At 41.1% G+C, this 11870-nt stretch overlaps 1 pseudogene; it reads right to left on the bottom strand.

The window, feature by feature from the left end:
- Positions 1-11870, bottom strand: part of LOC110310728 — a 49131-nt pseudogene that overhangs the window by 3884 nt on the left and 33377 nt on the right.

Below are 11870 nucleotides of genomic sequence, written 5' to 3'. Positions count from 1 at the left end.
CTCTTGTCTCTAGCTGCATATGTATCGAAAGATGGCCTAGTCGGCCATCACTGGAAAGAGAGGCCCATTGGACTTGCAAACTTTATCTGCCCCAATATAGGGGAATGTCAGGGCCAAAAGAATTGGAATGGGTGGGTAGGGAAGTGGGGGGGTGGGGTATGGGGGACTTTTGGGATAGCATTGGAAATGTAATTGAGGAAAATACGTAATAAAAATAAGTTCACAGAAAAAAAATAAAAAGCTAAATACACACACACACAAAAAGAATGCATCCAAATATGAGATCTTCTTGGGGAAATAGCTCCCAAGCAGGTTCTCTGTCTTGCTACACTGGTCTTCCCAGAACATATCCACCTTGGCAGGTTTCTAGCTGTGCTTTCGATTTCCCTTCCTGTTGCCCACCCCAGGCTCCTTGTGCAGAGCTCACACACACCCCTTCTCCTGGCTCTGGCCATGACCACACTGAGGGTCCACCCTAAGCCCAAGCCAAGGTGAATGTGTTCCGTGATGTTTAATGTTTATTGATGTGTGTATAGGTTGTGTATGCACGTATAGGTATAGTTCTTGAAACTACAATGGAAACCAAACTCCCTTGAGAGGGTAGTTAAGGGGGAAGCTGGTGGGGAAAGAGTGGCCAGGGAAGGAGAGAGCATAGCCCTGCCTAACACAATTTAAACTGTTTTCCTTGCCTGAGAGAGAGGGAGAGGGGAGGGAGAGGGAGAGACAAGAGAAAGGGAAGAGAGAGTGGAGGGAGGGAGAGGGGGGAGCTCTTAGAAGATGATGACAAGAAGCTTCCCTTCTCTCCTGGGAGAAGTCAGATCTGTCATCTAAATCTTCTGGAGTGGGCTGGCTGAGTGAATAAAGGTCTAGCCCCACAAACCTGTGCTTCAGTTTTTATTCTGGTGAGGTTTGGCTTGGTTTGTTATGGCATTCACTGTTGCATTTCTTCTTCCACTTGCAGTACATCCAATCCCACCTACAGAGTTTAAATTGGCACTTCCCTAAGTACCTGGACTCTAATTACATCTACTCTGTTGATCTCTAAATTCTGTCAAATTCAAGGACTCCACCTACTCTCCAGGACTCCAGGAATGAAGAGCTGAACTCTGATGCTCCCTTGGATTCTCCTGACTTCAACTTCCTCTCATCGAATCCTTCCTAATGATATGATCGTAAACCTGTTCTTAGACATGGGTTTTGATTCCATGTGTACATACATGTGTATATACAGATGAATGTGTGTTTCTTTCCTGTTAGTACAATCCAGGTGTAGAAAACTGAACTCATAGAGAAATCAAAACTTAGTAGAATAATTATATGCAAGAGCACTGAGAGCTGCCACTGCAGGCTGAATTATGGGTCATGCATGCCTCCACACACTTCCTGCAGAACTAATGTAAGAAATAGTCTAGCTACCTACCTCTCCATTTTTTAGAAGAGGAACAACGATAATAACAATAATAACACTAGTAATTAGTGCTCCTGGATGCCCTCTAAACAGAAGCATATTTTGGTTTCTGTCCTTGGGCATCATCGTGGTTCACATGATGCAAAGTAGCCAAGTGGCTTTGACATTTTTCATGGCTTTGTCTTTTCTCCCTGCCCACCCATTCCCACTGTCTTGGCAGCAGCTTGCATTTCGTAATATATTGTTGTTCCTTTGTGAACTGGGCAGCAAAAAAAAAAAAAAAAAACAGTTTCCAGACTCAGAAATCTTTCAGAAAGTGCATGTTTCCGGAGACCATTATTCTATTATTCTAGAAACAAGGCCAAGAATAAACAGGTAATCTCAAATGCTATGCACACTCCAGTGAAGTTTGCTTGGCAGTCCAAGAGGCCTGGGAGCACTCACGAGGCAGAGTTTCACGGAAACTCACCTCCTGGAACTTTGGCGTTCTCATAACCCATATACTCATACCCTATCCCTGCATTAGTCTGGTGTATGGATCCATGTGCTCTCTTTTAGTATTATCTTATTATAAGTGCCTTTTAAGATTGAATTCTGACATAGCTAAGCCTTTGCCAGTGTTCCAATGTCCCAGAAAACCCTTGAAGCTGGCAAACTGGGAATTCAGTAGGAATTCAGTGAGAAGGTTAACTATTCAGTAACATTCAAATTTACTTCTAGTAGAGACAGTGAAACTAATTAAGCATTACAAAGAACAGAGCTAAAATAGCTCAGAGCTAGTCTACAGAGTGTTTACTTTAGGCAGTAGCCAGTCTCACCCATACACAATGGCCTAGCTAATGGGTGGGTTTACCATGTAAAAGTTAGGGAATCCCACTGAGACAGGAATCTTCAGTACAGCCAGGTATAGCAGGTTATATTGCATATTAGAAGTAATTTGGTGAATTCTTGTGACAAATGGAGATTCTCCACAGATACTTAAAAGAACAGCAAAGTTACACTCATACAAGAATTTATCAAGGGCTAGGAAATAGGGGGGTTGTGGTATTGCATTATTCATGAGAAGGTCTGCTAGAGCAGAACCCCTGGTGGTGGCCTTAACAATAGACTAGCTTTACACCTGGCTCCCTTCTTAGTGGCAATGGCCTGGTCCCTGTATAAAAAGTTTGATGCTCGACTTGACAAATTACATTCAGATTCTACACAATCTCCTGTGTGCATCTGTCTGTCATTCCCGCCAACTCCTTGCCCATCTGCACCCAGAGACCCATCCTACACAGACAAGGGACCCAAGAGGGTCTGTGGCACTCAAAGTCTGCCTGCAGAAGGAAGTTCTTGTATGCCAGACAGCTGAGCTCTGCATATTGCCATGTATAATTTTGGTAAAGTTGTCCTGGAACTGTCTCTTGTATTCAGACATCCTCAGGCACCTGGACCAAAGTAGCAGAGCCACCACAGAGAAGAGAGAGGTACAGTAAGAAAAGAATGGGGCCCAGGACCAGAACAACCAATCTTATTCATAAGCAAACATGAAGTGTAGCAGTTATGTGCTCCTGCTTCCATCTTGAACTTACCTGATTACAAATATCCTATCCGTCATTTATAAGGATGTATATTTCCTGACCTCTCCCCCAGAAACGCTGGTTTAAAAAGTTGAGCTGTCCTGTTGAGAGAAACTACATTCTCAGTGGTGATAGCCCAGGAAAATCTCCATATATACAAATCTGGAACACAGGAACCATATGACATCAGGGAGCTCTTCCATGCATCCCTTTCTTCTTCAGCCAGTTAAGTAATAGTTGTTAAGCTTAATCCCTGCAAATCTTTGTCAGACCCTCAAGACAATAGGAACAGTAGCTAACTTTATTGTATTTAATATCCCAACCTCAGTTTTACCTCCCTACTCCCCTCCTCTCCTCTCCCTACCATCCATTTTTCCTCCATTTCTCTCAGAGAAGAGCCAGCCTCAATGATATCAACCAGCCATGACAGTCAAACAGTAGTAAGATTAGGCACCTCCTCTTCAATTGGCTAGGCAAGGCATCTAGTAGAGGGAAGAGGTCCTAAAGGTAGGTATCAGAGTCAGATACAGCCCCTTCTCCCACTGTTAGAAGTCCCACAAGGAGGCCAAGCTGTACAACTGTAACATATGTGGACAGGGCCTAAATCAGGTCCATGCAGGATCCCTGGTTGGTGGTTCACTCTCTGTGAGCCTCTATGGGCCCAGGTTACTTGTTTCTGTGGGTTTTCTTGAGGTGTCCTTGATCCCTTTAGGTCCTACAATCCTTCCTCCCCCTCTTCCACAGGATTCCCTAAACTCCACCTAATGTTTGTCTGTGGGTTTCTAACAGCTAGTACTTATATAGTTTCAGATACTGTTTCAAATATTTTGCATATTTAATATTCCCAATAACACCCCAAAGCAGATACTAGTAGTAGTAGTAGTAGTAGTAGTAGTAGTAGTAGTAGTAGTAGTACTTTAAAGATACAGAAACAGGTACACAGAGATTAAGGTATTTTCCAAAAGTAACCTGGATGGTATGGAGTTACAGCTAGGAATTAATCCGTTTCCTGTCTACTGAGTCCAGCCTCTTAATGACTCCCACTAAAACCCTAGCCAAACTTCAACCCTCAGGCAAATGTTGAATAGTTCAGGAACTCCAGATTAGGTCTTCAATAGAGAACAAGTACAATCCTGGAGCAACCTAGTAATATAATAGCAGTGCCTTACAGAAAACCTATATCAGTCTCCAGAGCCACAAAAGTAATAGGGAAGCTGTTTCCACTACAGTAAACTGATTTTTGCCTGTCCAATTAAATCATTTCAGCAAAATGATAAAACAAAAATCCTGTGATTAAAAACCGAATGTTAGAGATTGCAGCTCTGGGCTTCCTCCTTTATACAGCTAAGACCGCTGATTCTGAAGGACCTCGGAGCTTCTCCAAAATCACACACTAAGTGTCAGGAAACTCCAGAAGTTCCTGGTTCCCAGATTTCTTTTTATGGAATCAAAATAAGCCTGTCAGCCATGCAGATTTATTTTTTTTAACTAATAAAAGTAACCATGACAGGTGTCTGTCAGTGTGAAGATAAGATGAAAAAAATAAAGACAACAACGTCTGGTTGATGAGGTTCACCATGGCACCAAATGAAAAACCAAGTAACCTAAACCAATGGCTGTGTCCATAAGGATGGTGAAGACAAGGGCAATGGCAGTCACACAGACTTCCAATACTCAGATAGCCACCAGCTGGCCTGTACTGAGGTGGAGAGCAGAAGACTACAGTTGGAATTAGAGAATGAGCTGTGACCCTTACTACCTAGGTAATGAGACTAGAAGTCAATAAACAAGATCTGTGACACCATAAACGTCAACATGACCACCACAAGAAAGGTTCTCAACACCATCGTCTTTTTGGTAGAACATTGTCATTCAACACTTAGTTTTCCTGCCTTCAGTGTGGTAACAATTATTATACCACAATCCTGAGCTGAGAGCCGCATGCATAAATGGAGACCAGAGGCATCTCCCTCTGTTCTCCCTTTTTTTGAACTTCTACCAGCACAGCAATAACTAAAACAATAATGATGAAATTCTTCAGAAATCAAGCTCCAGCAAGTCCTAAAGACAGGCTGCTCAGTACATGTCAAGACCGTTATCAGTGGGACCATGCATGACTCATTTCTGCCACCCAGCACCGCCCAGAGGTCACAAGAGCTGTGAAGTTAATGGGTACTTGACATGGAAACTCTTGTTGCTAATATTACCAAATTCTCTGCTTTTCTTCTGCAACTGGAGTAGGCGTTCACTTCAATGGCAGATTGAAAAGCAGAGTAGAACATCAAAACTGTGTTATTATCCAAGAAAGACTTCACTCTATTCTCAGAAAACAACAATATCAACAACAACAACAAAAAAAACCACAGAAAACATAAAAACATAGCAGTGATTTGAATTTGTCAAGTGAGCAAGTCAGAGAAAGGGGTTGCCAAGGAAAGGAAGTTCCCAAGTCTAGTCACTTGACAGCCAGTAAGGAGTTTCCAAGCCTAGAACTCTGGGACATCTCAATCTAGGCAGAAATCAAAACTCCTTGTTAATTTGCCTAGAAGTCCAGAAGCATTCTGGCGGCACCACCACAATATGCAACCAGAATACTAAAGCGTGTTGTCTCTATCACAGAAGACAATGAACAATGATGGCGATTCAGTTGTTAAGTTGCTCTGATTCAGAGATCTCAAGGTCTGAGAAGGCAGATATTAACAGTCTTTAAAAAAAAAAAAACAAACACAAACAAACAACAGACTACTTTGTGTCTCGCCTCCATCCAGCCTGGATTTATCAGGAAGGAGCAAAACGAAGGTAATCAGTCAGTGCTCCCAGAGCTCAGTCTTGCCCCTTGGGTCAGGGTCCTCAGCTGCATCTCAGAGAGCTGTGATGGCTGTGCCTCTTTAGTTATGATTGCTTGGATGCTTCTGCCATTCTCTGGAAGTCTGGGTTCAGATAGTTGATTTGTAGTAGTAACAACCTTCTCCTCTTCCTGTGGTCTATTGCCTGGAAGGGGAGAATGGGATTTCAGAACAAGCCAACTGCTACTAGTGTTTCTACGCTATTAAATGATCTATATGTGTAGATTTCTTTAAACAATGTAGAGTACAAATATGTCATATAGAAGATAAAAGTGCCCTAGTTGGTAACTCTTGCCACCTATCAATGTGTCTTAGAGTTCCTAAAAAAAAAAAAAAAAATTAATGAGTATAAACATCTTAACTCATCTATCCAGAATTCTTAACATCTTAGTGATAGGTGACTTTATTATTTAAAAAGGTTAAGGGAAACATATTACAATTGAAAGAGAAAAGAAAAAAGGTATTGCTAACCATAACTTTTCTACTAAGTGAGAAAGGGTGCTTTACTGGGTTTCAGCATGATGCAGCTCAGAATTAATAACTATGTGGAAATAGCTTGCTGTGGACCAGAAGTTTCACCTGATCTCACAAGGTTCAGATACAAATCTACTTCTTAGTGTCTATGTCCTGCCTGGTTCCTGGGACTGTGACTAGGGACAGTTTTACTCCTAGGATTAGATTGTACTAGATGACACATTTTACTGGAAGAAAATAAGATTTGCTTGAGTAGATAATCTGAATGAAGCATATAAATCTTTTATATCTAGGAACAAAATCAGAAATGAAGTCAGAGACTTGCAAAAAGACTTGGCGACTACTGTTTGGAAGAGGTAAGAAGCTGCAGGATAAGGCATGAAGATCGTTTCTAGAAATTAGAAAACAACCCTGGCCAACCACCTATGAACAAATGTGTCTTCATTCCTACAAACAGAGGAACTTAAATTTGCCAAGACACTGATTCATTTGGGAGCAGTGCTTTCCCCAGAGCCTAGCAGAACTTAGCCTGTTCAACTTCTTGGCTTCTTTCTCGAGGTAGACCCGGAGATCCTAGGCATGCCATGCTATATTTCTGATGTGTAGATGTGAATTCAGACATGACCACAAATTTCCAATCACAGCTTCCAGGTTTTGGTCATTATCATCGTTCAGGCTTTGTTCTATCTCACATTTGAATTTGTGTGTGTGTGTGTGTGTGTGTGTGTGTGTGTGTGTGTAGTGAGTTTTCAAAGCTAGCATAGTTACCATTTTCTTAGCTTATCTTTCTTCTAGGTATTTCAGATTTTCCTTCCGACCATTTTGCTTTTCTCCAAAATACCTTTTTAATCAGTGACTATTAGGGGAAAACACTCCATCTTAACTGTTCTTGAAAGCATTTTTATTCAACTTATTTAAGATGGTTTGTCTGGTCATGTAGCTCTACACCAGTGCCTCTCAACCTGTGGCAGGTGTTTCATATTAGATATCCTGCATTTGTGATAATTATGATTGCTAACAATATCTAAATTGCAGTTATGAAGTAGCATTGAAATAATTTTATGGTTTGGGGTCACCATAACATGAGGTGGCAGCATTAGGAAGGTTGAGAATCCCTTCTCTAAACAAACTTCTTTTCTTTCACATGCTTGACAATATGATTTTGTGGTTATTTAGACTTTACTATTGCTGTTGAGATGCCAGTGGCTAGACACAGAGCTACCAGTGTATTTCAGTGTGTACAGTGGTTGACTGGCATGCTAGAGCCTCTGGGTTGGATCCCTAGTCCTGTATGGCTCCGGGGGTGGTAGGTTATGTATGTAACTCCAGCACTCATGAAACAGGAAGAGGAAGGTCAAGAATTCAAGGTCATTCTCGGCCACACAGTGAGTTTAAGAACATCCTACACTGCATGAAATCCTGTCCCAAAATAAAAATAATTAAATGTTGTTGGTGACTTGCCTTTGTGTTTATGATTTTTTTAATCTCTCTTTCCTGTTGTACAGAGTCTAGACATGCATTTCTTTTCCTGGTATTAGCATTGCAGTGGTTTTCTATTGAAGTGTGTTAAGTTAACACAGATTATTATCTTAGGCGGGGGTGTGGTGGCGCAAGCCTTTAATCCCAGCACTCGGGAGGCAGAGACAGGCAGATTTCTGAGTTCGAGGCCAGCCTGGTCTACAGAGTGAGTTCCAGGACAGCCAGGGCTACACAGAGAAAACCTGTCTCGAAAAACAAAAAAACAAAACAAAAAAACAAACAAACACAGATTATTATCTTAAAACAGTGTCTATGTGTTAGTTCAAGTCTATACATGAACAGTACTGCATGGCACAGCTAGGATCTCAGGATCTATTTTGAAGCTGACAGCAGATGTCAAACAAGCTGCATTTTGCTAGATCTGGCGGAAATCCTGTTCTCAAACTGATCAATTTCTGGCAGATTTAATAATAAGATCTTTGTATTCCAAAGGAGTAACTGGGGCCCAATTTTATTTGCTAGTTCTCTGATTATATATATTAAAGGTTACTTGACTTTAAAATATAATTCTTCCTGTACTTCCCTTCTCTATTTTTTCCCACCCTCTATCCTAGAAATGGCCCCTTTGTACTTTGCTGGTTTCTGCAGTTACTCTAGGGTATGTGCTCCTGTCTGAAGATTTGGAGCTAGGAGCTCCAATGAGAGAGAACATGAAATCTATGACCTTCAAGTCTGAGTTACGTCACTCAATATGATCTTTTCTAGTTACATTTATTTATTTGCAGAGCTCATGGTTTCATTTTTCTTCCAGGTAAATAGAATTCCACAGTGTACTTATGTACATATATGCATACATATTTAGATCACTGGCCAAAGTCGTGTTGAACAAGGATGACACCAATGGACATGCCACTGTGGATGGAGAAAACTCATAAACCTTACATAAAGAACCACAGATAAAAGAGGAAAGCTAGGAGCTGGAGAATACTCTTCCAATGATGAGCCCACCAATTAGTTACCACATATCACATATCCAGTGGTGAGCCCTGAAACATACATAAGTAGCATTATATACTATATATGTACATATATACTATACATATACATATACGTATACGTATACATATTCATATACATATACATGTGCTTGCAAAAACAATTAGTGAGAAACTAATTTGAAAGAGATTGAGGAGGGATATGAGAGTCCAGGAGAGTTTTCTTTAATGATGTGACCCCTGGTAGAATGACCACATTCCAAGGCATAACCCGCACTGAGGAGTAGGTAAGAAACAGAAATTGGATTCAGTAAGATGGAGGGAGAAAAAGGTGAAGGAGGGGGAGTGGCCCATGACATCATTTTGATAGACAACCAATGCAAAACTGTAAACTTCTCACTTCTTGTGGTCAGCCTACCCTTAATAAGTCCAAATTCAGGATGCCTTTATTTTCAAATTACCTAAGCTGCTATATTTTTTACTTTCTACATGTTTTAATTTGTGCACACATACAAACACACACACACACATGCACTCATACCCACACCAACACATAGATTATAATATAATTATATCATTCTCCCCTTCCCTTTCCTTTCTCCAACTCCTCTCATACACTACCCCACCTTTCTTTCTTTCAAATTCATAATATCTTTATTTAAGACCAGGTCACCTGGGCACGGAGTTGGAGGACACCCCCAAGGTCCCTAGAGGACTCTCCACAAGATCTTAGGACCTCTGGTGAGTGGAACACAACTTCTGTTCCAATCCAATCGCTCGGGACCTGAGACAGCATTAGGGAAGCAGAAAACCCAGCCTGACCAGAGTCACAAATCCCTTCCTGTCCGTGCCAGCAGTGGGTCACCTGGGCGCTGAGTCAACAGACACTCCCAAGGTCCATAGAGGACAGCTTCTGAGGCAGACCCCAATTCAGGCTCCAGACATCCAGGAACCTTCCCTGCCAGAGGAGAGGTGTCCGCCCTGCCTGGGAGGGCTTTGCCAGAGCACCTGGGGGTGGGGGGGGCATCTTGGTTTCCTCGTCCTTCCAAGACAAGTCTGCACAGGTGAGAGTGTGGACTACAGAAGTTAACAGCTTCTGGGACAGGCCCTGTTTCAGGCCTTCATCTTCTGCCAGGAGGCAGGTCCAAATGCCAGATATCTATGTACCTTCCCTGCAAGAGGAGACTTTGCCAGAAGAGAGTGCTCTGACCACAGTAACTCAGGAGAGACCTAGTCTCCCAGGTCTACTGATAAAGGCTAACAGAATCACGAGAGGAACAAGCTCTAACTAGAGTCAACTGTAACAACTAACTCAAGAGATTACCAGATGGCAAAAGGCAAACATAAGAAACTTAATAACAGAAACCAAGACAACTCACAATCATCAGAACGCAGCACTCCCACCTGACCCCGTTCTGGGCACCCCAACACACCAGAAAAGCTAGACCCGGATTTAAAAGCATATCTCATGAGGATGCTAGAGGACATCAAAAGGACTTTAATAACTCACTTAAAGAAATACAGGAGAACACTGCTAAAGGGTTACAAGTCCTTAAAGNAAAACAGGAAAACACAACCAAACAGGTAGAAGTNCTTAAAGAAAAACAGGAAAACACATCCAAACAGGTGATGGAAATGAACAAAACCANACTNGACCTAAAAANGGAAGTAGACACAATAAAGAAAACCCAAANTGAGGCAACNCTGGAGATAGAAACCCTAGGAAANAAATCTGGAACCATAGATGCNAGCATCAGCANCAGAATACAAGAGATGGAAGAGAGAATCTCAGGTGCAGAAGATTCCATAGAGAGCATTGGCACAACAATCAAAGAAAACGCAAAATGCAAAAAGAGCCTAACTCAAAACATCCAAAAATTCAGGACACAAGGAAAAGACCAAACCTACTAATAATAGGAGTAGATGAGAATGAAGATGTTCAACATAAAAGGCCAGCAAATATATTAAACAAAATTATAAAAGAAAACTTCCCAATCCTAAAGAAAGAGATGCCCATGAACATACAAGAAGGCTACAGAACTCCAAATAGACTGGACCAGAAAAGAAATTCCTCCCATCACATAATAATCAGAACAACAAATACACTAAAAAAAGATAGAATATTTTAAAAGGTAATAGAAAAAGGTCAAGTAACATATAAAGGCAGGCCTATCAGAATTACGCCAGACTTTTCACCAGAGATTATGAAAGCCAGAAGATCCTGGAAAGATGTTATACAGACACTAAGAAAAAAAAAATGCCAACCCAGGCTACTATACCCAGCAAAACTCTTGATTAACACAGATGGAGAAACCAAAGTATTCCACAATAAAACCAAATTCACACGATATCTTTCCATGAATCCAGCCCTTGAAAGGAAAAGGGAAAACACCAACACAAGGACAGAAACCAAGCCCTAGAAAAACCAAGAAAGTAATCTTTCAACAAACCTTAAAGAAGACAGCCACAAGAACAGAATGCCAACTCTAACAACAAAAATAATAGGAAGCAACAATTACTTTTCCTTAATATCTCTTAATATCAATGGACTNAATTCCCCAATAAAAAGACATAGACTAACAGACTGGCTAATAAACAGGACCCAACATTCTGCTGCTTACGATAAACTCATCTCAGGGAAAAAGACAGACATTACATCAGAATGAAAGACTGGAAAACAATTTTCCAAGCAAATGGTCTAAAGAAACAAGCTGGAGTAGCCATTCTAATATTGAATAAAATTGACTTCCAATGCAATGTTATCAAAAAAGACAAAGGAGGGACACTTCATACTCATCAAAGGTAAAATCNTCCAAGAGGAACTCTCAATTCTGAATATCTATGCTCCAAATGTAAGGGCAGCCACATTCATTAAAAAAACTTTAGTGAAGCTCAAAGCACACATTGCAGGACACAATAATAATGGGAGACTTCAACACACCTCTTTCATCAATGGACAGATCATGGAATCAGAAACTAAACAGGGACACAGTGAAACTAACAGAAGTTATGAAACAAATGGATTTAACAGATATTTACAGAACATTTTATCCTAAAACAAAAGGATATACCTTCTTCTCAGCACCTCATGGTACCTTCTCCAAAA

The sequence above is a fragment of the Mus caroli genome, chromosome 15 (genome assembly GCF_900094665.2).
Source record: "Mus caroli chromosome 15, CAROLI_EIJ_v1.1, whole genome shotgun sequence".
Classification (NCBI taxonomy): Eukaryota; Metazoa; Chordata; class Mammalia; order Rodentia; family Muridae; genus Mus; species Mus caroli.
This window is presented reverse-complemented; position numbering and strand designations above follow the sequence as displayed.